Raw genomic sequence first — 27,599 nt, 5'->3', positions numbered from 1 at the left:
TACATGGATATTTTTAAAATGAGAATTAAATATAAACAACAGCAAATGACATAGTTAATGAGAGTTTTTTTAACAACCCTAGGTTATTCAGTTCAGTTCAGTTCAGTTCAGTTGCTCAGTCGTGTCCAACTCTGTGATCCCATGAATTGCAGCATGCCAGGCCTCCCTGTCCATCACCAACTCCCAGAGTTCACCCAAATTCATGTCCATCGAGTTGGTGATGTCATCCAGCCATCTCATCCCCTTGTCCCCTTTTCCTCCTGCCCCCTATCCCTCCCAGCATCAGAGTCTTTTCCAATGAGTCAACTCTTCGCATGAGGTGGCCAAAGTACTGGAGTTTCAGCTTTAGCATCATTCCTTCCAAAGAACACCCAGGGCTGATCTCCTTTAGAATGGACTGGTTGGATCTCCAGGCAGTCCATGGGACTCTCAAGAGTCTTCTCCAACACCACACTTCAAAAGCATCAATTCTTTGGTGCTCAGCTTTCTTCACAGTTCAACTCTCACATCCATACATGACTACTGGAAAAACCATAGCCTTGACTAGACGGACCTTTGTTGGAAAAGTAATGTCTCTGCTTTTGAATATGCTATCTAGGTTGGTCATAACTTTCCTTCCAAGGAGTAAGCGTCTTTTAATTTCATGGCTGCAGTAACCATCTGCAGTGATTTTGGAGCCCCAAAAAGTAAAGTTTGACACTATTTGCACTCTTACCCATCTATTTCCCATGAAGTGATGGGACCGGATGCCATGATCTTCGTTTTCTGAATGTTGAGCTTTAAGCCAACCTTTTCACTCTCCACTTTCACTTTCATCAAGAGGCTTTTGAGTTCCTCTTCACTTTCTGCCATAAGGGTGGTGTCATCTGCATATCTGAGGTTATTGATATTTCTCCCAGCAATCTTGATTCCAGCTTGTGTTTCTTCCAGTCCAGTGTTTTTCATGATGTACTCTGCATATAAGTTAAAGAAGCAGGGTGACAATATACAGCCTTGACATACTCCTTTTCCTATTTGGAACCAGTCTGTTGTTCCATGTCCAGTTCTAACTGTTGCTTCCTGACCTGCATACAGATTTCTCAAGAGGTAGGTCAGGTGGTCTGGTATTCCTATCTCTTTCAGAATTTTCCAGTTTATTGTGATCCACACAGTCAAAGGCTTTGGCATAGTCAATAAAGCAGAAATAGATGCTTTTCTGGAACTCTCTTGCTTTTTCCATGATCCAGCGGATGTTGGCAATTTGATCTCTGGTTCCTCGGCCTTTTCTAAACCCAGCTTGAACATCAGGAAGTTCACGGTTCACATACTGCTGAAGACTGGCTTGGAGAATTTTGAGCATTACTTTACTAGCGTGTGAGATGACTGCAATTGTGTGGTAGTTTGAGCATTCTTTGGCATTGCCTTTCTTTGGGATTGGAATGAAAACTGACCTTTTCCAGTCCTGTGACCACTGCTGAGTTTTCCAAATTTGCTGGCAGATTGCAGAGTAGAATGAAAAGAAACAAAAAGTCTGTTAAGAAAATACATCACTGTGAAACATTAGTAGCCTAATACATGGATGATTAAGAGAAAAAGTTGAAAGTTTCCAGGAGGAATCACAGAATCAGATACAGAATGACATTGTACTTCTCAGCAGAAATATTGGAAAGTGTAAGGAATGGGAAAATGCTTTTGAGATTCTTAAGGATAATGATTGTTGGTTTAGATTTCATACTCCCATATTCAGTCAAATAATCAAGTGTGAGAGTACGATAAATCATCTTTAGACATGCAAATTCGGAGAAAAAGCTGCATCCCAGGCACCCTTTTGTAAAGTAATCTTTATAAGTAATTTTCAGAACCTCAAGACAGGCTGGGAAAATAAGAAACAAGAATCATGGAGTATGTGGGTAGCAGAGCTAATATAGTAATAGCAGGGTGATGGTAAAGAGGAAATCCCAGGAAAGTAGTCATACTGGTTAAGTCAGTAGATCATGTCTAGAGTAAGTATTTTTTAAAATAGCATAAAATACTATTTTATAAAATGAATATAATTATTCAAAGAAAGAGCTGAAAGTGTTCAAAGAGTTTGCTTCCGGGGAGTGGGATTTAATAATAGGAAGGCTAGCCAGTTTCTTTTCATCCTAATCCTAAGCACTAAAGCTTTGACTTTGTAACATTTTTGTGTTAGTTTAAGGAAATTAATCTTTTGGATGAAGAGAATCTACAAAGTATAAAAAGAAAGTCAGTGTGGGAAGCAGTCAAGGAAGTGGAGAAAAGGAAATGGGGAATATTTTTGCACAGATGTATATATTATTTGTTGCTCAGTTGTTAAGTCATGTGTAACTCTCCGACCCCATGGACTGCAGTATGCCAGGCTTCCCTGTACTTGATTGTCTCCTGAAGATTGCTTAAACTCATGTCCATTGAGTCAGTGATGCTATCCAACCATCTCATCCTCTGTCACCCTATTTCCCAACTGCCTTCCATCTTTCCCAGCACCAGGGTCTTTTGCAAAGTCAACTCTTTGCATCAGGTAGCCAAAGCATTGGAGCTTCAGCATCAGTCCTTCCATTGAATATTCAGAGTTGATTTCCTTTAGGATTGACTGGTTTGATCTCCTTGAAGTCCAAGGGACTCTCAAGAGTCTTCTCCAGCACCACAATTCGAAAGAATCAATTCTTTGGAGCTTAACCTTGTTTATGGTCCAACTCTCACATTCATACATGACTACTGGAAAAATCATAGCTTTGATTACACAGACTTTTGTTGGCAAAGTGATAACTCTGCTCTTTAATATGCTGTCCAGCAGCAGCAGGTTTATCGTAGCTTTCCTTCCAAGGAGCAAGTATCTTTTAATTTCATGGCTGGAGTCACTATCCACAGTGATTTTGGAGCCCAAGAAAATGAAATCTGTCACTGTTTGCATTTTTTTCCCCCGTCTATTTGCATGAAGTGACAGGACTGGATGTGATGATCTTAGTTTTTTGAATGTTGAGTTTTAAGCTGGCTTTTTCACTCTTCTCTTTCACCTTCATCAAGCTCTTAAGTTCCTCTTTGCTTTCTGCCATTAGAGTGGTATCATCCGCATATTTGGGGTGGTTGATATTTCTCTGGGAAATCTTGATTCCAGCTTGTGATTCATCCAGCCTGGCATTTTGCATGATGTACTTTGCATATAAGTTAAATAAGCGGGGTGACAGTATACAGGTTTGACGTACTCCTTTCCCAATTTTGAACCAGTCCTTTGTTCCATGTCCAGTTCTAACTGTCGCTTCTTGTCCTGTATACAGGTTTCTCAAGAGACAGATAAAGCGTTCTGGTATTCCCATCTCTTTACGAATTCTCCACAGATGTTGTGATCCACAGTCAAAGGCTTTAACATAGTCAGTAAAACAGAAGTAGATGTTTTTCTGGAATTTCCTTGGTTTTTCTATGATCCAGTGGATTTTGACAATTTGATCTTTGGTTCCTCTGCCTTTTCTAAATGAAACTTGTGCATTGGAAGTTCTGGGTTTGCATCCTTCTGAAACCTAGCTTGAAGGATTTTCAGCATTATCATGCTAGCATGTGAAATGAGTGCAATTGTATGGTGAAATGTTAGTTGCTCAGTCGTGTCTGACTCTCTGCAACCTCAGTGACTGTAGCCTACCAGGCTCCTCTGTCCATGGAATTCTCCAGGCAAGAATACTGAAGTGGGTAGCCATTCCTTTTTCCAGGGGATCTTCCTGACCCAGGGATTTAACCCAGGTCTCCTACATTGCAAGCAGATTTCTTTACTGTCTGAGTCACCAGGAAATGGTAGTTTGAGCTCTCTTTGGCATTGCTCTTCTTTGGGACTGGAATGAAAACTGACCTTTTCCAGTCCTGTTGGCCACTGCTGAGCTTTCCAAATTTTGCTGGCATATTGAGTGCAGCAGTTTAACAGCATCATCTTTTAGGATTTGAAATAACTCAGCTGGAATTCCATCACCTGCACTAGTTTTCTTCATAGTGATGCTTCCTAAGGCCCACTTGACTCACACTCCAGGATGTCTGATTCTAGGTGAGTGATCACACCCTCATGGTTATCTGGATCATTAAGACCTTTTTTGTATAGTTCTTCTGTGTACTCTTGCCACCTCTTCTTAATATCTTCTGCTTCTGTTAGGTCCTTGCCATTTCTTTCCTTTATTGAGCCCATCTTTGCATGAAATGTTCCCTTGGTATCTGTAATTTTCTTGAAGAGATCTCTAGTCGCTCCCATTCTATTATTTTCCTCTATTTCTTTGCATTGTTCACTTAAGAAGGCTTTCTTTTCTCTCCTTTCTGTTTATTCTCTGGAACCCAACTCTTCAGTTGGGTATCTCTTTTCCTGTCTCCCTTGTCTTTTGCTTCTCTTCTCTTCTCAGCTATTTGTAAGACCGCCTCAGAAAACCACTTTGCCTTCTTGCATTTCTTTTTCTTGGGATGATTTTGTACAGTGTTATGAACCTCTATCCATAGTTCCTCAGGCACTCTGTCCATCAGATCTAATCCCTTGAGTCTATTCCTCACTTCCACTATATAATCATAAGGGAATTGATTTAGGTCATACCTGAATGGCCTAGTGGCTTTCCCTACTTTCTTCAGTTTAAGCCTGAATTTTACAATAATGTGGCCATGATCTGAGCCACAGTCAGCTCCAGGTCTTGTTTTTGCTGACGGTATACAGCTTCTCCGCCTTTGGCTGCAAAGAACACAGTCAATCCATGTGATCATTTTGGTTAGCTTTCTGTGGCATATGCATTCTTTTCAGATTCTTTTCCCACATAGGTTATTAAGAGTACTGAGCAGAGTTCCCTGTGTGACACAGTAGCTCCTTGTCAGTTGTCTGTATATGGTAGTGTGTATATGTCAATCCCAGTCTCCCAGTTTATCTCCCCCCAACCCATGCTTTTCAAACCCTTTGGTAACCGTAAGTTTGTTTTCTATGTCTAGGAGTCTATTTCTGCTTTGTAAATAAGATCATTTGTATCTTTTTTTTAGATTTCACATATAAGTGACATCATATGATACTTATCCTTCTCTGTCTCTTTCACTCAGTTTGATAAGCTCTAGGTGCATCCATGCCCAAGGGAAGAGAAATCCAAGTAAGACGGTAGGTGTTGCAAGAAGGCATCAGAGGGCAGACACACTGAAACCATACTCACGGAAAACTAGTCAATCTATTTACACTAGGACCACAGCCTTGTCTAACTCAGTGAAACTAAGCCATGCCCGTGGGGCAACCCAAGACAGGCGGGTCATGGTGGAGAGATTTGACAGAATGTGGTCCACTGGAGAAGGGAATGGCAAACCACTTCAGTATTCTTGCCTTGGGAACCCCATGAACAGTATGAAAAGGCAAAATGATAGGATACTGAAAGAGAAACTCCCCAGGTCAGTAGGGGCCCAATATGCTACTGGAGATCAGTGGAGAAATAACTCCAGGAAGAATGAAGGGATGGAGCCAAAGTAAAAACAATACCCAGGTGTGGATGTGACTGGTGATAGAAGCAAGATCCAATGCTGTAAAGAGCAATATTGCATAGGAACCTGGAATGTCAGGTCCATGAATCAAGGCAAATTGGAGGTGGTCAAACAAGAGATGGCAACAGTGAATGTCGACATTCTAGGAATCAGCAAACTAAAATGGACTGGAATGGGTGAATTTAACTCAGATGACCATTATATCTACTACTGCGGGCAGGAATCCCTCAGAAGAAATGGAGTGGCCATCATGGTCAACAAAAGAGTCCAAAATGCAGTACTTGGATGCAATCTCAAAAACAACAGAATGATCTCTGTTGGTTTCCAAGGCAAACCATTCAATATCACAGTAATCCAAGTCTATGCCCCAACCAGTAACGCTGAAGAAGCTGAAGTTCAATGGTTCTATGAAGACCTACAAGGCCTTTTAGAACTAACACCCAAAAAAGATGTCCTTTTCATTATAGGGGACTGGAATGCAAAAGTAGGAAGTCAAGAAACAGCTGGAGTAACAGGCAAATTTGGCCTTGGAATACAGAATGAAGCAGGGCAAAGACTAATAGAGTTTTGCCAAGAAAATGCACTGGTCATAGCAAACACCCTCTTCCAACAACACAAGAGAAGACTCTATACATGGACATCACCAGATGGTCAACACTGAAATCAGATTGATTATATTCTTTGCAGCCAAAGATGGAGAAGCTCTATACAGTCAGCAAAAATAAGACCGGGAGCTGACTGTGGCTCAGACCATGAACTCCTTATTGCCAAATTCAGACTGAAATTGAAGAAAGTAGGGAAAAACAGTAGACCATTCCGGTATGACCTAAATAAAATCCCTTATGATTATACAGTAGAAGTGAGAAATAGATTTAAGGGCCTAGACCTGATAGATAGAGTGCCTGATGAACTACGGATGGAGGGTCGTGACATTGTACAGGAGACAGGGATCAAGACCATTCCCATAGAAAAGAAATGCAAAAAAGCAAAATGGCTGTCTGGGGAGGCCTTACAAATAGCTGTGAAAAGAAGAGACGCGAAAAGCAAAGGAGAAAAGGAAAGATATAAGCCTCTGAATGCAGAGTTCCAAAGAATAGCAAGAAGAGATAAGAAAGCCTTCTTCAGTGATCAATGCAAAGAAATAGAGGAAAACAATAGAATGGGAAAGACTAGGGATCTCTTCAAGAAAATCAAAGATACCAAAGGAACATTTCATGCAAAGATGGGCTCGATAAAGGACAGAAATGGTATGGACCTAACAGAAGCAGAAGATATTAAGAAGAGATGGCAAGAATACACAGAAGAACTGTACAAAAAAGATCTTCACGACCCAGATAATCACGATGGTGTGATCACTGACCTAGAGCCAGACATCCTGGAATGTGAAGTCAAGTGGGCCTTAGAAAGCATCACTACGAACAAAGCTAGTGGAGGTGATGGAATTCCAGTTGAGCTATTCCAAATCCTGAAAGATGATGCTATGAAAGTGCTGCACTCAATATGCCAGCAAATTTGGAAAACTCAGAAGTGGCCACATGACTGGAAAAGGTCACTTTTCATTCCAATCCCAAAGAAAGGCAATGCCAAAGAATGCTCAAACGACCACACAATTGCACTCATCTCACACGCCAGTAAAGTAATGCTCAAAATTCTCCAAGCCAGGCTTCAGCAATATGTGAACTGTGAACTTCCTGATGTTCAAGCTCGTTTTAGGAAAAGCCGAGGAACCAGAGATCAAATTGCCAACATCCGCAGGATCATCAAAAAAGCAAGAGAGTTCCAGAAAAACATCTATTTCTGCTTTATTGTCTATGCCAAAGCCTTTGACTATGTGGATCACAATAAACTGTGAAAAATTCTGAAAGAGATGGGAATACCAGACCACCTGATCTGCCTCTTGAGAAATTTGTATGCAGGTCAGGAAGCAACAGTTAGAACTGGACATGGAACAACAGACTGGTTCCAAATAGGAAAAGGAGTACGTCAAGGCTGTATATTGTCACCCTGTTTCTTAACTTATATGCAGAGTACATCATGAGAAACGCTGGACTGGAAGAAACACAAATTGGAATCAAGATTGCCGGGAGAAATATCAATAACCTCAGATATGCAGATGACACCACTCTTATGGCAGAAAGTGAAGAGGAACTCAAAAGCTTCTTGATGAAAGTGAAAGTGGAGAGTGAAAAAGTTGGCTTAAGCTCAACATTAAGAAAACGAAGATCATGGCATCCGGTCCCACCACTTCATGGGAAATAGATGGGGAAACAGTGGAAACAGTGTCAGACTTTATTTTTCTGGACTCCAAAATCACTGCAGATGATGACTGCAGCCATGAAATTAAAAGACGCTTACTCCTTGGAAGAAAAGTTATGACCAACCTAGATAGCATATTCAAAAGCAGAGACATTACTTTGCCAACAAAGGTTCGTCTAGTCAAGGCTATGGTTTTTCCTGTGGTCATGTATGGATGTGAGAGTTGGACTGTGAAGAAGGCTGAGCGCCAAAGAATCGATGCTTTTGAACTGTGGTGTTGGAGAAGACTCTTGAGAGTCCCTTGGACTGCAAGGACATCCAACCAGTCCATTCTGAAGGAGATCAGTCCTGGGATTTCTTTGGAAGGAATGATGCTAAAGCTGGAACTCCAGTACTTTGGCCACCTCATGCGAAGAGTTGACTCACTGGAAAAGACTCTGATGCTGGGAGGGATTGGGGGCAGGAGGAGAAGGGGATGACAGAGGATGAGATGGCTGGATGGCATCACTGACTCGATGGATGTGAGTCTGAGTGAACTCTGGGAGTTGGTGATGGACAGGGAGGCTGTTCATGGAGTTGCAAAGAGTCAGACACAACTGAGCGATTGATCTGATCTGATCTGAAGTGCATCCATGTTTTGGCGAATGGCATTATTTAATTTATTTTTATGGTTGAGTAATATCCCATTGTTATAATGTACCACATCTTCATCATTCATCAGCTGATGGACAAAGAAATGTTGTCATTTTGATTATTTTATAAGAATGGAGGAAAAATGAAGCACAGCGACACCACAAATATAAAAGCACAAACTAAGATCTTAAAAATCTAAACTATAAATTAAAAAATAATGTAACCGATGATACTAGTCAGATAAAAGCCAGAGTCTCATATAAAATAATAAATCTATCTCTGTTTTGTTTAAAAGAGACATACTTAAAGCATGACAATGTAGGAAGATAGAAATTTCAAAAATGGAAAAAATGTATCAAACAACACTAATCAAAAGAAAGCTGTCATCTTTATATTAATGTCAAAATAGGCTGTAAGGCAAAAGTTTATTGGGGACAAATAATTCCTACACGTGGATAAAGTAATTTACTTGGAAGCCATGATTTTGAATCCATGTGAGCCTAAAAATGTGGCTTCAATCTATATAAAGAAACACTGAGAAAATTTCAAGGAAAAGTGGAAAATGGGAAAAGTGTAGCATTTTAAAAAAATGTAATGATCTTGGGCTAAAGTTATATAAGTGTGTGTGTGAAGTGTGTGTGTGTGTGTAGATATACATAATGGTAATACAGGTATAGACATGGAAAAAGATATATCTTTATGTATGATTTATTGAACTATCAAATTAATTTTTATAAAATTCAAGAAAAAAGGCAAATCTTTCAGCTTCTAAGGACTTTGCTCCTAAATGTAATCTCAACAAGTCCAGCTCTTCCTGTTGTTTTCGGGAAACGAGAGTCTAGTCTGGTCCAGTATAAACAACTCTACATTCACATGATTTTAGACACTCTCCCTCCCCAGCTCAATTGTCATAGGTGTGAAAGCCCACCAGGGGAAAGCTTGATGTGGTTTGCTTCTTTCCTTTTCCTTGGAAATCTCCCTTCTTTACTTCCTAGATGTGTTGTTGGCCAATGAGGAAAGGAGGTGGGGCATAAAAGGGGATTAAGGAAAAGGGAACAATTTTTGAAAGCTTACAGGGAGGGTTACAATCTGGCATGAAGCTTTGCTTTGTGGTCATACGCAAATTCTGGCTCTTTCTTTTAAGAGATACTTTTATGAAAATTTATTTAGAGACTTCTTGGCAATTTATAAATCCCTGGATTGGCTAACTTCTAACAGTCTACCCTTCTGTTTTAGTCACCTTGTCTCTTCTCAATCATGATCTTGGGAGTATCTCCCTCCCAAGCAGCCATAAAATCTTGAGAGAACTATGCATCTATTCTTGCTAACAGATTCTGAAAGTACAGGCCAACTCCAGGCAGACCTCCAGCCAGGCTCTCATCTTAACTCATGAGTCAGGTACCAATTAGTATCCCCGGAGTCTAGGAAACACCTGTCTAGCTCTCTAATTGGTTCTTTTGAAATGGGCTTCTTGATTAAAATGAGAGGAGCATTAACACGACATATGGATGGAGCAAAGAAACACCATGGCTCTGCGGCGTTTCTTCCCCAGCCTCTTCATCAACACATAACTAATTCCCTAGACCAGTCTCATGCACCGTTGAAGTGAGTGATGATCTAATGGTTGTAAAACCCACCCATGTTTTCTTAGAATGCCTAGCAAAGATGTCCATCGACAACTATGCAACTTCTGGAAAACACTAAGCCAACAATAAATGTCAGTATCTTATTCGGAGAAGGCAATGGCAAGCCACTCCAGTACTCTTGCCTAGAAAATCCCATGGATAGTGGAGCCTGGTGGGCTGCATTCCATGGGGTCGCTATGAGTCGGTCGCAACTGAGTGACTTCACTTTCACTTTTCACTTTCATGCAATGGAGAAGGAAATGGCAACCCACTCCAGTGTTCTTGCCTGGAGAATCCCAGGGATGGCAGAGCCTGGTGGGCTGCTGTCTATGGGGTGGCACAGAGTTGGACACGACTGAAGCGACTTAGCAGCAGCAGCAGTATCTTATTACACACATCACCTTGCACGCATAATTTAAAGCCTAAAAAACCAGTGCAAGTCTCAACACATCTCAAAGAACTGACATTATACAGACCGTGTTTCTTTATCTCAGTGCAATGAAAACAGATATAACTTAATGAACGAAAAGATGACATTTTCATAGCCTGGTAAATTTAAACACAATTCTAAATGAGTTATGGGTCAAAGAATTATTATAAGGTTAGAAAGCGACTAGAATGGAATTACAAAGATAGTCTCTATGTATCAAAACTTGGGCACCTAAAATCTAACTTAAAGGAAATTTTAAATATATATATATAGTAGGAAAAAAATTTACCTATAGAGAGTAAGGATTTTAACCTTGATTAGATGTCAATAGGGTGTTGATCACAGAGTTTATTGTATTAGATTATTTATACTCTTTGTGACTTTTTAAAAAAAACATTTTTTTTTTACTTTATTTTTGAGAATATCTCGAGGAGTTTATGTTTTTGAAAAAATCTAGGAAAACTCAGGGTCTTAATGACAATGGTAGTTTTAAGTGCTGAAAGCTGAGAAAAAAAAATTTTTTTAAGCTTTGAGCTCCCTCTACAGGCCCAAAGAAAAACTTCCCAGATACAGTAAGAAACTATAATAAGATAATAAACCCCATATAAAGGTGTTTTAAAATTCTCAGAACTCTTCACATTGCTGCTTCTCTTTAAGGCGAACATCCGTGATGGTGAAGCATCGATGTGTACCCAAATGCTGCTGGAAGAACGTATTCACTTCATCTACATTAGTTATGAGAGATACATTAGCCCGCCCTCTAGTGGACGTTTGCAAAAATGACACAAAGACGTCTTGCAAGATTAAATTATTAAATTGTATGCTTGAGAGAGCCCTGGTTGAGGCTCTCAATATTATTTAATCCAATCAGTCATTTTGTGCTTGAGGAAATGTAACAAACTTACTTATGACAATAATAGAATGTCTTCACAATGTGTATGTTTTTTCGTTTGTATTTTCTTGGTAATTTTTTGTTTGTTTAATTTCATTTGAGTACAGTTGGTGGCTCAGAGAGTAAAGATTCTGCCTGCATTGCGGGAGATCTGGGTTCAATCTCTGGGTTGTGAAGATCCCCTGGAGAAGGGCATGGCAACCCATGCCAGTATTCTTGCCTGGAGAATCCGCATGGACAGAAGGGCCTGGCGGGCTACAGTCAGTAAGGATGCAGAGTCGGACACAACTGAGCGACTCAGTACAGCACAGCACACAGTTGATTTACAATGTTGTCTTAGTTTCAGATGTACAGAAAAGTGATTCAGTTATAAGTATGTACGTGCGTGTGTGCTAAATAGCTTCAGTTGTGTCCCACTCTGAGACCCTATGGACTGTAACCCACCAGACTCCTCTGTCCACGGTATTTTCCAGGCAATAATACTGGAGTGGATTGCTGTGCCCTCTTCCAGGGTACCTTCCCAAAACAGGGATGGAACTCATACCCCTAACATCTGCTTGTATTGCCAGGTGGGGTCTTTGCCACTAGCGCCACCTGAGAAGCCTATACATATACCTATATCCATTCTTTTTCAGATTGTTTTCTCACATACATTATTAGAATATTGAGCACAGTTTTCTGTGCTATAGAGTAGGTCCTTGTTGGTTGTCTATTTTATATTTATTAGGGTATGTAAGTATTTCCCAGGTGGCTCAGTGGTTTAAAAAAAAAAATCTGCCTGCAATGCAGGGGACATGGGTTTGATTCCTGGGTTGGGAAGATCCCCTGGAAAAGGAAATGGCAAATGGCACCCCACTCCAGTATTCTTGCCTGGGAAATCCCATGGACAGAGGAGCCTGGTGGGTTACAGTCCATGGGGATACAAAAGAGCTGGACATGACTTAGTGACTAAACAAAAACAAAGCATATGTAGATTAATCCTGAGCTCCTGATTTATCCCTCTCCCCTACATTTCCCCTTTGGTAACCACAAGTTTGTTTTTGAAGACTGGGAGTCTGTTTCTGTTTTGTAAATAACTTCATTTGTGTCATTTTTTTAGATTCTACATATAAGTAATATCATATGACATTTGTCTTCCTCTGACTTACTTCACTTAGTATGATAATCTCTAGGTCCACCCATGTTTCTGCAAATGTCATTATTTCACTCTTTCTTATGGCTGAGTAGTATTCCACTCCATTCCACATATTCTTTATCCATCATCTTGTCAGTGAATAGTAGGTTGCTTCTGTGCTGTGCTAAGTCTCTTCAGTCATGTCTGACTCCGTGACCCTATGGACTGTAGCCCGCCAGCCTCTATCCATGGGATTCTCCAGGCAAGAATACTAGAGTGGGTTGCCATGCCCTCTTCCAGGGGATTTTCCAGACCTAGGGATCAAACCCTCGTCTCTCAAGTCTCCTGCATTGACAGGAGAGTTCTTTACCATTAGCGCCACCTGGGAAGCCCAAGTTGCTTCTGTGTACTGGTTATTGTAAATAGTGCTGCAATGAACACTGGGGTACATATATCTTTTCGAAGTACGGTTTTCTCTGGTTATATGCTCCAGCGTGGGATTTCTGGATCATACGGGAGGTCTATTTTTAGTTTTTAAGGAACTTCCATACTATTCTCCATGGTGGTTGTACCAATTTCCATTCTCACCAACAGTATAGGAAGGTTCTCTTTTTCTCCACATCCTCATCAGTTGCTTGTAAACTTTTTGATGATGGCCATTCTGACTGATGTGAGGTTATACTTCATTGTGGTTTTGATTTGCATGTCTCTCATAATTGATGTTGAACATCTTTTCGTGTGCTTTTAGTCATCTGTATGTCTCTTTGGAGAAATGAGTATTTAGATCTTCTATTCACTTTTGATTGGGTTGATTTTATATATATATATATATATACATATATATATATATATATACACACATACATACAGAGAGAGCTACATAAGCTGTATGTTTTGGAGATGAATTCCCCTGTAGGTTGCTTTGTGAATGTTTTCTCCCATTCCATGACTTCTCTTTTTGTTTTGGGGGTTTTTTATCCTCAACTTATTTATTTTTAATTGAAGAATAATTACAATATTATGTTGGTTTCTGTCACACATCAACATGGATCAGCCACAGATATACATATGTCCCCTCCCTCTTGGATCTCCCACCCCATCCATCACAGAGCCCTGGTTTGAGTTCCCTGAGTCATGTAGCAAATTCCCACAGGCTATCTATTTTATATAGTGTATATAGCTCCATGCTACTGTCCATCGTCTTTTTGTTTTGTTTATGGTTCCTTTGTTTTGCAAAAATTTTAAGTTTAACCAGGTCTGATTTGTTTATTTTTGTTCTTATCACTCTAAAAGGTAAATCCAAAAAGATATTGCTGTGATTCATGTCAAAGACTGTTCTGCCAATGTTTTCCTTTAAGAGTTTTATAGTGTCTGGCCTTACATTTAGGTCTATAATCCATTTTAAGTTAATTTTCGTGTCTGGCATTAGAGAATGTTCTAATTTTTTTTTTTTACATGTAGTTGTCTAGTTTTTCCAGCACCACTTATCGAAGAGACTGTTGTTTTCTCCATTGTATAGTTATGTGTCCTTTGTCATAGATTAATTCACCATAGGTACGTGGGTTTATTTCTGGGCTTTCTACCCTGTTCCATTGATCAGTATTTCTGTTTTTCTACCAGTATCATGCTGTTTTGCTTACTGTAGCTTTTTAGTATAGTCTGAAGTCAGGGAGGCTCATTCCTCCAGCTCCGCTTTATTTAATCAGGATTGTCTTGGCTATTCATGGTCTTTTGTGTTTCCATACAAATTGTAAAATATTTTGTTCTAACTCTGTGAAAAATGTCATTGGTAATTTGATGAGGAATGCATTGAATCTGTAGATCACTTTGGGTAATATAGCTATTTTCACCATATTGATTTTCTCAACCCAAGAACATGGTATATCTCTGCATCTGTTTGTGTCATCTTTTATTTCTTTTAACAGCATCTTAGTTTTCTGAGTACAGGTCTTTTGCCTCCTTAGGTAGGTTTTTTCCTAGATATTTTACTCTTTTTGATGCGAGGGTAAATTGGATTGTTTCTTTGACTTCTCTTTCTGATTTTTCATTGTTAGTGTATAGAATGCAAGGGATTTCTGTCCGTTTTCTATCCTGTAACTTAATCAAATTCATTGAGCTCTAGGAAGACCCCCTGGAGAAGGAAATGGCAACCCACTCCAGTATTCTTGCCTGGAAAATCCCATGAACAGAGGAGCTTGGTTGGCTACTGTCCATGGGGTCGCTAAGAGTCAGACACGACTGAGCGACTTCACTATCTGTCTAGTAGTTTTCTGGTAGTATCTTTAGGATTTTCTATGTATAGTATTATGTCATCTGCAAGCAGTGACAATTTTACTTCTTTACTAACTTGGACTCATTTTGCTTCTTTTTCTTCTGATTACTGTGGCTAGGACTTCTAAAACTATGTTGAATGTAAGTGATGAGAATGAACATCTGTGTTTTGTTCCTGATCTTAGAGGGAATGCTTTCAACTTTTCACTGTTGAGGATGATGTTAGTTGAAGGTTTGTCATATGTGGCCTTAATTATTTTGATGTATGTTCTCTCTATGCTCCCTTTATGTAGAGTTTTATTTTTTATCATAAACAGGCATTGAATTTTGTCAAAAGCTTTTTCTGCATCTATTGAAAGGATCATATGGCTTTTATTCTTCAGTTTCTTGATGTGATATATCACACTGATTGATTTGTTGATACTGAAGGATCCTTGCATCCCTGAGAAAAATCCCACCTGATCATGGGACACAGTTTGTTTAATGTATTGTTGAATTTGTTTTTCTAGTATTTTGTTGAGGACATTTACATTTATGTTCATCAGTGATATTGGCCTGTGATTTCCTTATTTTGTAGTATCTTTGTTCTGGTATTGGGGTGATGCTGGCCTCGTAGAATGAGCTGGGGAGTATTGCTTCTCTGCAATTTTTTGGAAATAGTTTCAGAAGGATGGATGTTAATTCTTCTCTAAATTTTTGATAAAATTTGCCTGTGAAGCCATCTGGTCTAGACTTATTTTTTTGGTTTTAAAATCACTTGTTTCCATTTCAGTATTTGTAATTGGTCTCTTCATATTTTCTAGATTTCCCTGGTTCAGTCTTGGAAGGTTGTACCTTTCTTGGAGTTTGTCCATTTCTTCCAGGATGTTCTTTTTATTGATACATAGTTGCTTTTAGTGGTCTTTTATCGCCCTTTGTATTTCTGTGGTGTCCACTGTAACTTTTTTTATTTCTAATTTTACTGATTCGTGCCCTCTTTTTTTCTTGATGAATGTGGCTAAAGGTTTATCAATTTTGTTTATCTTTTTCAAAGAGCCAGATTTTAGTTTCATTGGTCTTTTCTATTTGCTTTCTTAATCTCTATTTCATTTATTTCTACATTGATCTTTATGGTTTCTTTCCTTCTGCTAACTGGTTTTTGTTGATTCTTCTTTCTCTAGTTGCTTTAGGTGTAAGGTTAGGTTGCTTATTTGAGATGTTTCTTGTTTCCTGAGGTAAGATTGTATTGCCAAAAACCTCCCTCTAAGAACTATTTTTCCTGCATCCCATACATTTTGTATCTTTATGTTTTCATTGTCATTTATTTCTAGGTAATTTTTAATTTCTTCTTTGATTTCTTCAGTGATCCATTGGTTGTTTAGTAAGATGTTGTTTATCCTCCATGTGTTTGTGGGTTTTACTTCATTTTTTCCTGTAATTGATTTCTAATTTTACAGCCTGTGTTTAGAAAAGATGCTTGATATGATTTCAACTTGCTTAAATGTATTGAGCCTTGATTTGTGGCCCTAGATGTGCTCTATCCTGGAGAATGTTCCATGTGCACTTGAGAAGAAAGTGTATTCTGCTTTTTTTTTTTTTTTTTCCATCTGTGCGCCTCCGGCCCGGGCGCTGGCGCTCCTCACGGCGTGCGCCCCGCGCCCGCACTTCCTCGGCCTGTATTCTGCTTTTGAATGGAATGTTCTAAAAATATCAATTAAGTTCATTAGGTCTAATATGTCATTTAAGGCCTGTGTTGACTTAATGATTTTCTGTCTTGATGACCATTGATGTAACTGGTGTTAAAGTAGTTGTGTTACTGTTGATTTCTCCTTTTATGGCTGTTAGCCTTTACCTTATATGTTGAGGTGCTCCTATACTGAGTGCATATATATTTATAATTGTTATATATTTTTCTTGGATTGATCCTTTTGGTTATTATGTGGTGTCCTTCTTTGTCTCTTATAAGTCTTTATTTTAAAGTATTTTATCTGATATGAGTATTGCTACTCTAGCTTTGATTTTCATTTGCATGGAATACCTTTTTCCATCCCCTCATTTTCAATCTATATGTATCCCGAGATCTAAAATGTGTCTCTCACAGATAGCATTTATATAGGTCTTGGAAGGAAATGGCAATCCACTCCAGCACTCTTGCCTGGAAAATCCCATGGTCGGAGGAGCCTGATAGGCTCCAGTCCACGGGGTCGCAAAGAATCGGACACGACTGAGCGACTTCACTTTCACTTTCACTTGTTTTTGTATCCATTGAGCCAATCTATCTCTTTTGGTTGGAGCATTTAATCCACTTACATTTAAGGTAATTATTGATATGTATATTCTTATTGCCATTGTTAGTTGTTTCAGATTTGTTTTTAAAGGTCTTTTTCTTCCCTTCCTCTTTTGTTCTCTCTTGTGATTTGATGTCTAACTTTCCTGTTGTGTTTGGATTGCTTTTTCTTTTTTGTGTGTATATCTGTTGTAGAATTTTGATCTGTAGTTCCCATAAGTTTTTGATACAGCAGTCTGTATATGTACAAAATTGTTTTAAGTTGCTGGTCTCTTAATTTCAAATGCATTTCCAATATCCTGCATATGTATGCTCCTCTTCTCACAATTGCTGAGGGGGAGGTATTTGTTTTTAAATGGAGGATAATTGCTTTATAATATTGTATTGGCTTCTGCCACATGACAACATGAATCAACCACAAATAGACATATGTCCCCTCCCTCTTGACCCTCCCCAGCCACTCTCCACCCTATCCTACCCCTCTAGGTTGTCACAGAGCAGTAGGTTGAGCTCCAGTATGGAGATTCCTAAAAAAACTAGGAATAAAACTATGATATGACCAAGCAATCCCACTACTGGGCATATACCCTGAGAAAACCATAATTGAAAATATACATGTACCCCCAGTTTTAATAGCACTGTTTACAACAGCTAGGACATGGAAGCAATCTAGATGTCCTTTGGCAGATGAATAACTAAAGAAGTTGTGGTACAAATATACAGTGGCATATTACTCAGCCATAAAAAGGATCATTGGTTTTGACATCATATTTGTATGAGGCTGATTTCATACCTTTACTTCATACCTTTACCTTTGCTGGTGAGCTTTCCCATTTATAATTTTCTTGAGTCTAGCTGTGGCTGGACTTGAGTGTTTTCTTTCCCATGTTATGGAAGTTTTTGGCTATAATATTTTCAAATATGTTCTCAGACCCTTTCTCTCTTCTCCTTCTGGGACCCCTGTAATACAAATGTTGGTGTAAATATAACTAGTATTTCTGATCAGATTGTGAAGTAGAGTGCTCATGTGATCATGTTAGCTCACAAAATCTTTACTGGTAGCTGGAATCAGAACAGAAAAATAAGAACTGCATATACTCAGGGCAGCTAACAGCATGTGTACAAAAGAGATGGTGTGAAATATTTAAAGCATTGAAAGAAAAAACTACCAATTAGAATTCTGTACCCTGCAAAATTATTCTTCCAAAGTGAAAGAGAAATAAAAACTTTCTCAGCAAATAGAAATTGAAGGAATTTCCTGTCAGTAGGCTGCCTAGCAAGAAAGGTTAAAAGATATTCTTTTTCTTAAACAAAATAATATATATTAGAAACACTGATCTACATAAAGAGAGGAAGAGCATTAGAGAAAGTAAAGTGATATAATGTTATCTAAAAGTAGGCTTAGATTAGTTGTAAATTGCTAACTCTAGTGTTGTTCAGTCACTAAGTCGTGTCCAATTCTTTGAGACCTCATGCCAGGCTTCCTTGACCTTCACTATTTCCCTGAGTTTGCTCAAACTCAGGTCCACTGAGTCAGTGATGTCATCCTCTGTCGCCCCCTTCTCTTCTTGCCCTAAGACTTTCCCAGCTTCAGGGTCTTTTCCAGTGAGTTGGCTCTTCACATTAGGTGGCCAAAGTATTGGCGCTTCAGCATCAGCCTTTCCAATGAATATTCAGGGTTATGTCCTTTAGAATTGTTTGATCTTCTTGCTGTCTAAGGGATTCTCAAAACTCTTCTCCAGCACCACAGTTTTAAAGCACCAGTTCTTCAGTGCTCAGTCTTTTTTATGGTCCAGCTCTCACATCTGTACATAACTACTGGTAAAAACCATAGTTTTGACAATATAGGCCTTTGTCAGAAAAATGATGTCTCTGCTTTTTAATATGCAGTCTAGGTTTTTCATAGCTTTCCTTCCAAGAAGCAAGCCTCTTTTAAATTCATGGCTGCAGTCACCGTCTGCAGTGATTTTGGAGCCCAGGAAAATGAAATCTGTCAGTTTCCACTTTTTTCTCATCTATTTGCCATGAAGTGATGGGACCACGTGCCATGATCTTCATTTTTGAATGTTGTATTTTAAGCCAGCTTTTTCACTTTCCTCTTTCACATTCATCAAGAGGCTCTTTAGTTCTTCTTCACTTTCTGCCATTAAACTGGTATCATCTGCATATCAGAGGTTGTTGATATTTCTCCTTGAAATCTTAATTCCAGCCTCTGCTTCATCCAGTTCAGCATTTTAAATGATGTAATCTGCATATAAGTTAAATAAGCAAGGTGACAATATATAGCCTTGATGTACTCTTTCCCAGTTTTGACCAGTCCATTGTTCAATGTTCAGTCCTAACTGTTGCCTCTTGTCCTGCATACAGGTTTCTCAGGAGACAGGTAAGATGGTCTGGATTCCCATGTCCTTAAGAAATTTTCCACAGTTTGTTGTGATCCACCCAGTCAAAGGCTTTACCACAGTCAATGAAGCAGAAGTTGATGTTTTCTGGAATTCCCTTGCTTTTGCTATGATCCAGTGGATGTTGGCAATTTGATCTCTGGTTCCTCTGCCTTTGCTAAATCCAGCTTATACATCTGGAAGTTCTTGGTTTATGTACTGCTGAAGCGGTTGGATTGAAGGATTTTGAGTATAACCTTGCTAGCCTGTGAAATAAGTGCAATTGTATGGTAATTTGAACATTCTTTGGCACTGATTGCCTCTCTTTGGGATTGGAATGAAAATTGACTTTTCCCAGTCCTATGGCCAGTGCTGAGTTTTCCAAATTTGCTGGCATATTGAGTGTAGCACTTTAACAGCACCAGCTTTTAGAATTTGAAATAGTTCAGCTGGAATTCCATCACCTCCACTGGCTTTGTTCATAATCTTCCTAAGGCCCACTTGACTCACACTCCAGGATGTCTGGATCTAGATGAGTGATCACACCATCATGGTTATCTGGGTCATTGAGTTTTTTTGTGTGCAATTCTTCTGTGTATTCTTGCCACCTGTTCTTAATCTCTTGTACTTCTGTTAGGTACATATACTATTTCTGTCCTTTATTGTGCCCATCTTTGCTTGAAAAGTTCCCTTGGTATCTCTAATATTCTTGAAGATATCTCTAGTCTTTCCCATTCTATTGTTTTCCTCTATTCCTTTGCATTGTTCACTTGAGAAGGCTTTCTTATCTCTCCTTGCTGTTCTCTGGAACTCTGCATTCAGTTGGGTATATCTTTCCCTTTCTCTCTTGCCTTTCACTTCTCTTTCTTCAGCTGTTTGTAAGGCGTCCTCAGACAACCACTTTGCCTTCTTACATTTCTTTTCCTTGGGATGGTTTTGGTCACTGCCTCCTGTACAATGTTATGAACCTCTGTCCATTGTTTCTCAGGCACTCTGTTTACTAGATTTAGTTCCTTGAATCTGTTTGTCAGGTCCACTGTATAAGGCATTTGATTTATACCTGAATGGCCTAATGGTTTTAGACCTAATGGCCGAATACCCTTCTTTGAGTCTAGATTTTGCAATAAGGAACTGATGATCTGAGCCACAGTCAGCTCCAGGGTTGGTTTGTTTGTTTTTTTCTTTTTGCTCATTGAATAGAGTTTATCCATTTTTGACTGTAAAGAATGTAATCAGTTGATCTTGGTATTGACCATCTGGTGATATCCATGTGTAGAGTCAGCTCTTGTGTTGTTGGTAACCATTACCAAAAAATTAAGTCATTGTTTATATATTGAGAAAAGAGAAAAAATAGAATCATATAAAAAGGTCAATTAAAATCACAGAAGCCAGAAAAAAAGGTAGCAGACAAAAAAATTAAAATGTAAAAAAAATAAGCCAAGTAATAGAAAATTATATCAGAGTGGGTAAAAAGCAAGACCCAAGTATATGTTGATTATGGATACTTTAAGTATAGGAGATTTTAATTCCAATATCTCAGTTCATAACATAGCAAATTAATAATTTTGTCAATGGAATATATAGGTAATATAAGCAATAGGTAGGTAAAAGTGTTTTGCATGGAATTAAGTTCCATTACTTCATATTCTCTTTACATATCCATTAAAAATTGGAGCTAATTGGATAAGTTTTAGGACACAAAATCTTATCAATTAAAAAAATTATATGAATAAGAAGTGTAAATATTATAAATAATTGGTTAACAAAAGCAAATGAATTCATTGGCTATTGGATGCAAATCAATTCAGTAAGATGACTGGTAAAAAAATTAAAATGATGAAATAAGTAGCCTTCCTATATAAAAGCAATAATCCATTTGAAAATTCAATAGAAGAGAAGACCCTACTGACAATGGCAGGAAAAATATAAAACACTTAGGAAAAACTTATGAAGAAATATTTAAGTTCTAATTTTTTATCAGAGCACATAAAAACTGTTTTGAGAAGAAGACAGCATTATAAAGATGTCAGTTGTCTTTAATGCAATCTACTTGATAGGATCTCAGTTAAAATTTATCATCTGAGTTTTGTTGTCATATAGAAGAACTCATCATAAAGATCTAGTAATTTGATATGAGAAAGATAAAAAATTTCTGCACAGCCAAACACACATACACACACACACACAAAGTCAAAACCCAAATTACGAAGAAGACAAAATATTTGCAATATGTATTATATATAAATGCCTAATTTCTTTACTGTATGAAGAATGCCTATAAACTAATTATAAAGTCAATAATATAATGTAAACCAGAGATTACATCAAAAGAAATACAAACAAAAATGCTTCATCTCACTCTTCATAAGATAAATGCAAAGGAATATTTTTTCCACCTGTAAATCAGCAAAGATTCAAATATTTGATAACAAACCTTAGTTGAGGAAGAAGTAGAGAAGCAGGCCTCATACCTTACTGATGAGGATATAAATCAAAACATCCCCAATGAAGAGCAATTTGACAATATTTATCAAAATTCCAAAAACATATCCTTTGATTAAGTAACTCTACTTTTGGGAATGGCACCCCACTCCCGTACTCTTGCCTGGAAAATCCCATGGACGGTGAAACCTGGTAGGCTGCTGTCCATGAGGTCTCTAAGAGTCGGACACGACTGAGCGACTTCACTTTCACTTTTCACTTTCATGCATTGGAGAAGGAAATGGCAACCCACTCCAGTGTTCTTGCCTGGAGAATCCCAGGGACGGGGGAGCCTGGTGGGCTGCCGTCTGTGGGGTCGCACAGAGTCGGACACAACTGAAGCGACTTAGCAGCAGTAGCAGTAGCATGCTTATGATGTGTAAAATGGCATGTATCCAAGTAGAATCAATATAGCATTGCTGATATTAGTAGAAGATTGAAATGAGCTAAATGTTTAGGAATTGGCACAAGTTAAAGAAATTATTGGCAATCTAATCCATTCAATGGAAGTATCAATATATATAGCTCTTTATAAATGAAGTAGCAGAAATGAATGATGTGGAAATAGCTCCAAGGTGTGTATGCATATGTGTGTGTGCATGCATGTGTTACTGACCAGGGTTCTTGGCCTCCTTAATTAATAGAATTGATCAGAGGCCAGAGGAGACATTCTGGCAAGGTTTTTTTGGAGTACCTACAGCTGTTGGGAGGCAGGGGTTAAAAACAAGTAACAGGGTTCCCTCTTGGTCACTCACTCACTGAGGGGGTGGTAAGCTGGTTCCTTATATGGAATGAGGGTTGGGGTGTTTTCAAGTGTTGGGTCAGAGGGGTGGGTTAGGTGACTTGCCCACCCCTTTGTGGTGGTGTGTGCAGGGGGCATGCCTAGTACCCTGCTTTGCTCCTGACCCAACTTTTGTTCCTGGCTCTTCAGAAGTAGCAGTTAGGTTTTTTGGTCTTTTATCTTTTTTTATCTTGTCCATAATTTTCCCTAACTTTTAAGGCATGCAGTTATTTTTAGTCCCTTATAGTTTTTTTTGTATTTTGTTGTTCATGGAGATGTTTGTCCAGGTGCAAGCTTTGCAGCATTGCAGCAAAGGGTCCCAGGTTCCAGCCTGTCTCATTCCCCACTGAGAGATGCTACACCGTTATTCTTAAAGGGTAAGGGGCTTAAGGTCTCTTCTGAAACTTCTTTCTGTTGGACAGGGGCTGCAGATCTTAACCTACCCTAGAGGTATAGAAGTTCCCTGCTGATTATTCCAAAGAACTCTAGGGACCTAGGCCACCCCTGAAATGGGTTTAATAGCTTGAGCCATCGTGAGTGAGCCTTACTTCAAACTGTTAGAGCCTAGAAGACACAAACCTAACCAGAAGTTGAAACAAACAAGGGAAGAACAATAATACCCATTAAAGAGCCTAGAAAGGGAAGGAAGCAGATTAACTTTGGGAAAGTGGAGTCACTCAGTTGTGTCCGACTCTTTGCAACCCCATGGACTGTAGCCTACAACGCTCCTCCGTCCGTGAGATTTTCCAGGCAAGAGTACTGGAGTGGGTTGCCATTTCCTTCTCCAGAGGATCTTCCCAACCCAGGGATCAAACCTGGGTCTCCTGCATCGTAGGCAGATGCTTTACCACCTGAGCCACCAGGGAAGTCCGTCTTGGTGCACCAGTGGAGGCAATATTGCCTCTGCCAAAATTGTGAAGCCACTCTGTGCAGGCGTTTATTTCCTTAATATTAACTTGTGCCTGTCCTGTTGCATTGATCCAGGGGCACAAACTACCTTTTGATGGTGCCTGTCTTTTGGATAGGTATCTCAGGTTTTCCACTGGCTCACAGATGTATATTTTCCTCTGTTGTGACCTGTGGGGTTTCTGGAGGTAAAAGCTTTAGTCTGGACAAACGTACCCAAGTAGGTATCCTTGCGGTTTGACAGCAGCGAATGTGGTCAGAATTACTTTATAAGGACTCTTCCATCTTGGCAATTGTTGGTCTTCAGGGGAGCCTCTTTCCAGGTTTTAAGAAGAACTTGGTCCCCAGGGTTTATTTGTGAACTCTTCCTTCCTCTGTATTTTTAATGGGAGCTGGCAGTGCTTTGTGGGCATAGTCCTAGATTGCCTTCTGAACTTGTCCTAGATTAATAATAAACCTCAGGGTCTGGTTCGCTTCCTTCTTTAGTGCAATGTCAGTAGTAAAAAGGCCTCTCATAGGTCATTTTAAATGAGCTGAGCCTCAGACCATTCCTTGGGGCTACACAGACCCTGAGGAGCGCAATAGAAAACAAGTTGGTCCCAGGTTCGACAGGTTCTTGGCAGAGTTTTGCTAAGGTTTCCTTTAAAGTATGGTTTATTTTTTTACCTGTCATGGTCGGGAGAGGGAGGAGGATGCCAAGAGCTATGTAGCTTGTAGTCTGTCCCTAGCTTCATTGTGAGCCCCGGTGTGATTTTTGGCTATAGGACCCGTTATCACTCTGGAGGGACTTTGGAAGTCCAAACTGAGCAATTATTTTCTTTAAAAGGGGCTTAACCGACTTCCATGGCCTTTTCAGATTGGATGTAGAAGGCTACAACCCGTTCTGTGAAAGTATCAATAAACACCAGAAGGTGTTTATACTCTGATCATGAGGGCATTTGGGTGAAATCTAACTGCCAGTCTTCCTTGAGAAATGTCCCTCGGTATTGAAGTGGCCTGAGTAACAAGGGAGAGATCGGATTGGCTTGTGAATTATTATGGGCTCATAAATCACAGGCAAGTGTCACTTATTTTATTGTTCTTTTAAGCCCCTTCCCTGAAAAAAGCCTTTTGCACTGAGTCCCATAGTGCATCCCTCCCATTAAGGGTAGTATCATGTAAGCTCTTAGTTTCCATTGTTGGGACTCAGGAATTAGAAACTTCCCTTCCTTTTTATATCAACATGTGCTTCCCTTCTCATAGCCCCATTTCTCAACATGTTCTTGTTCCTGTGGGGAGTACTGGGGAGGCTGGGGGAGCCAACCACCAGCACCATAACTTGTTCAGGTTCCTGCAGAGGAGCTGCCTGTTTTGTAATCTAATCAGTTTCGCTATTTCCTTGGCTCACAGAACCTCCATCTCTCTGATAGCCCCTCCAGTGGGCTACTGCTGCCTGGGTCAGGAGCTGCTCTCCTTCTAAAAGATCGAGAATCCCATCTTTATGTTTTTGGGGGGAATTGGCATCTGGTCCCATCACTTCATGGGAAATAGATGGGGAAACAGTGGAAACAGTGTCAGACTTTATTTTTTGAGGGCTCCAAAATCACTGCAGATGGTGATTGCAGCCATGAAATTAAAAGACGCTTACTCCTTGGAAGGAAAGTTATGACCAACCTAGATAGCATATTCAAAAGCAGAGACATTACTTTGCCAACAAAGGTCTGTCTAGTCAAGGCTATGGTTTTTCCAGTGGTCATGTATGGATGTGAGAGTTGGACTGTGAAGAAAGCTGAGCACTGAAGAATTGATGCTTTTGAACTGTGGTGTTGGAGAAGACTCTTGAGAGCCCCTTGGACTGCAAGGACATCCAACCAGTCCATTCTGAAGGAGATCAGCCCTGGGATTTCTTTGGAAGGAATGATGGTGAAGCTGAAACTCCAGTACTTTGGCCACCTCATGCGAAGAGTTGACTCATTGGAAAAGACTCTGATGCTGGGAGGGATTGGGTGCAGGATGAGAAGGAGACGACAGAGGATGAGATGGCTGGATGGCATCACCAACTCGATGGACATGAGTCTGAGTGAACTCTGGGAGTTGGTGATAGACAGGGAGGCCTGGTGTGCTGCGATTCATGGGGTCACAAAGAGTCGGACACAACTGAGCAACTGAACTGAACATGCCTCCTCCTTTGCAAATGGCAGCATGAACATGTAGCATATGGAACCCATACTTAGAGTCAGTAAAAATTTAATTTCTTATCCCTCCCTGCTTGCAACGCTCTCATTAATGCAATTAGTTTGGTCTTTGATGTCTGGGGTGGCAGGGCCCTGGCTTCTGTGAGTTCATCTAGACGAACTAAGGCATACATACCCCGCCATTTGGGTTACCATTTCTATAAAACTGGTCCCATCAGGAAATCATTCGACCTCAGGACTATGAAGAGGTTCATCTAGAAGATCAGGTCAGCTGGAATAAGTTTGTTCTGTGGTGTGTATATACTGTTGTGCTGTCTCCACTCTCAACCACTGGAAGCAGAATTGAGTTGGTATACCTTTAAGGTCATTTGGGGGTGTCCATTAGGAGGGCCTGATATCTTGTTAACCTTTCTTCAGCCAGTCAATGATGTCCTTTGACTTCAGCACAGATTGTACCACTGAAGAGTTAACCCATCTAAGTGTTGTCTTAGGGTGAGCTTAGAAGCCTCATTAACCTATAGGGATAGGGTTGTTCCTGTACAATGTTATGAACCTCTACCCATAGTTCTTCAGGCACTCTATTGGATCTAATCCCTTGAATCTATTTGTCACTTCCACTGTATAATCATAAGGGATTTGATTTAGGTCATACCTAAATGGTCTAGGGGTTTTCCCTACTTTCTTCAATTTAAGTCTGAATTTGGCAATAAGGAGTTCATGATCTCAGCCACAGTCAGCTCCCAGTCTTGTTTTTGCTGACTGTATAGAGCTTCTCCATCTTTGGCTGCAAAGAATATAATCAATCTGATTTTGGTGTTGACCATCTGGTGATGTCCATGTGTAGAATCTTCTCTTGTGTTGGAAGAGGGTGTTTGCTATGACCAGTGTGTTCTCTTGGCAAAACTCTATTAGCCTTTGCCCTGCTTTGTTTTGTACTCCAAGGCCAAATTTACCTGTTACTCCAGGTATCTCTTGACTTCCTACTTTTGCATTCCAGTCCCCTATAATGAAAAGGACACCTTTTTTGGGTGCTAGTTCTAGAAGGTCTTGTAGGTCTTCATCAGTTCAGTTCAGTAGCTCAGTCATGTTTAATTCTTTGCAACCCCATAGACTGCAGCACGCCAAGCCTCTCGGTCCATCACCAACTCCCAGACTTTACTCAAATTCATGTCCATTGAGTCGGTGATACCATCCAACCATCTTATCCTCTGTTGTCCCCTTCTCCCGCCTTCCATCTTTCTCAGCATCAGGGTCTTTTCCAATGAGTCAGTTCTTCACATCAGGAGGCCAAAGAATTGGAGTTTCAGCTTCAGCATCAGTTTTTCCAATGAATGCAGGGTTGATGTCCTTTAGAATGGACTGGTTGGATCTCCATGCAGTCCAAGGGACTCTGAAGAGTCTTCTCCAACACTACAGTCCAAAAGCATCACTTCTTTAGTGCTCAGCTTTCTTTTTAGTCCAACTCTCACATCCACACATGACTACTAGAAAAACCGTAACTTTGACTTGATGGACCTTTGTTGGCAAAATAATGTCTCTGCTTTTTAATATGCTGTCTAGGTTAGTCATAACTTTTCTTCTGAGGAGCAAGTGTCTTTTAATTTCATGGCTGCAATCACCATCTGCAGTGATTTTGGAGCCCCCTCAAAAAAATTCGGTCACTGTTTCCATTGTTTCCCCATCTATTTTCAGTGAAGTGATGGGACCAGATGCCATGATCTTAGTTTTCTGAATGTTGAGTTTTAAGCCAAAATTTTCCCTCTCCTCTTTCACTTTCATCAAGAGGCTCTTTAGTTCTTTTTCATTTTCTGCCATAAAGGTGGTGTCATCTGTATTTCTGAAGTTATTGATATTTCTCCTGGCAATCTTGATTCCTTTTGTGCTTCATCTAGTCTGGCATTGCTCATGATGTACTCTGCA

At 39.7% G+C, this 27,599-nt stretch overlaps 1 non-coding gene across 1 annotated transcript; it reads right to left on the bottom strand.

Annotated features, from left to right (window-relative positions):
- Positions 1–23,393: 23,393 nt before the first annotated feature.
- TRNAR-ACG (transfer RNA arginine (anticodon ACG)) lies at positions 23,394–23,465 on the bottom strand. The gene has a single exon. It is a non-coding gene; the product is annotated as a tRNA-Arg (tRNA).
- Between the last annotated feature and the right edge of the window lie 4,134 nt (positions 23,466–27,599).

The sequence above is a fragment of the Bos indicus genome, chromosome 7 (assembly GCF_029378745.1).
Source record: "Bos indicus isolate NIAB-ARS_2022 breed Sahiwal x Tharparkar chromosome 7, NIAB-ARS_B.indTharparkar_mat_pri_1.0, whole genome shotgun sequence".
Lineage (NCBI taxonomy): Eukaryota > Metazoa > Chordata > Mammalia > Artiodactyla > Bovidae > Bos > Bos indicus.
The sequence above is the reverse complement of the archived record's forward strand: the minus strand, read 5'-3'. Positions and strand labels throughout refer to the sequence as shown.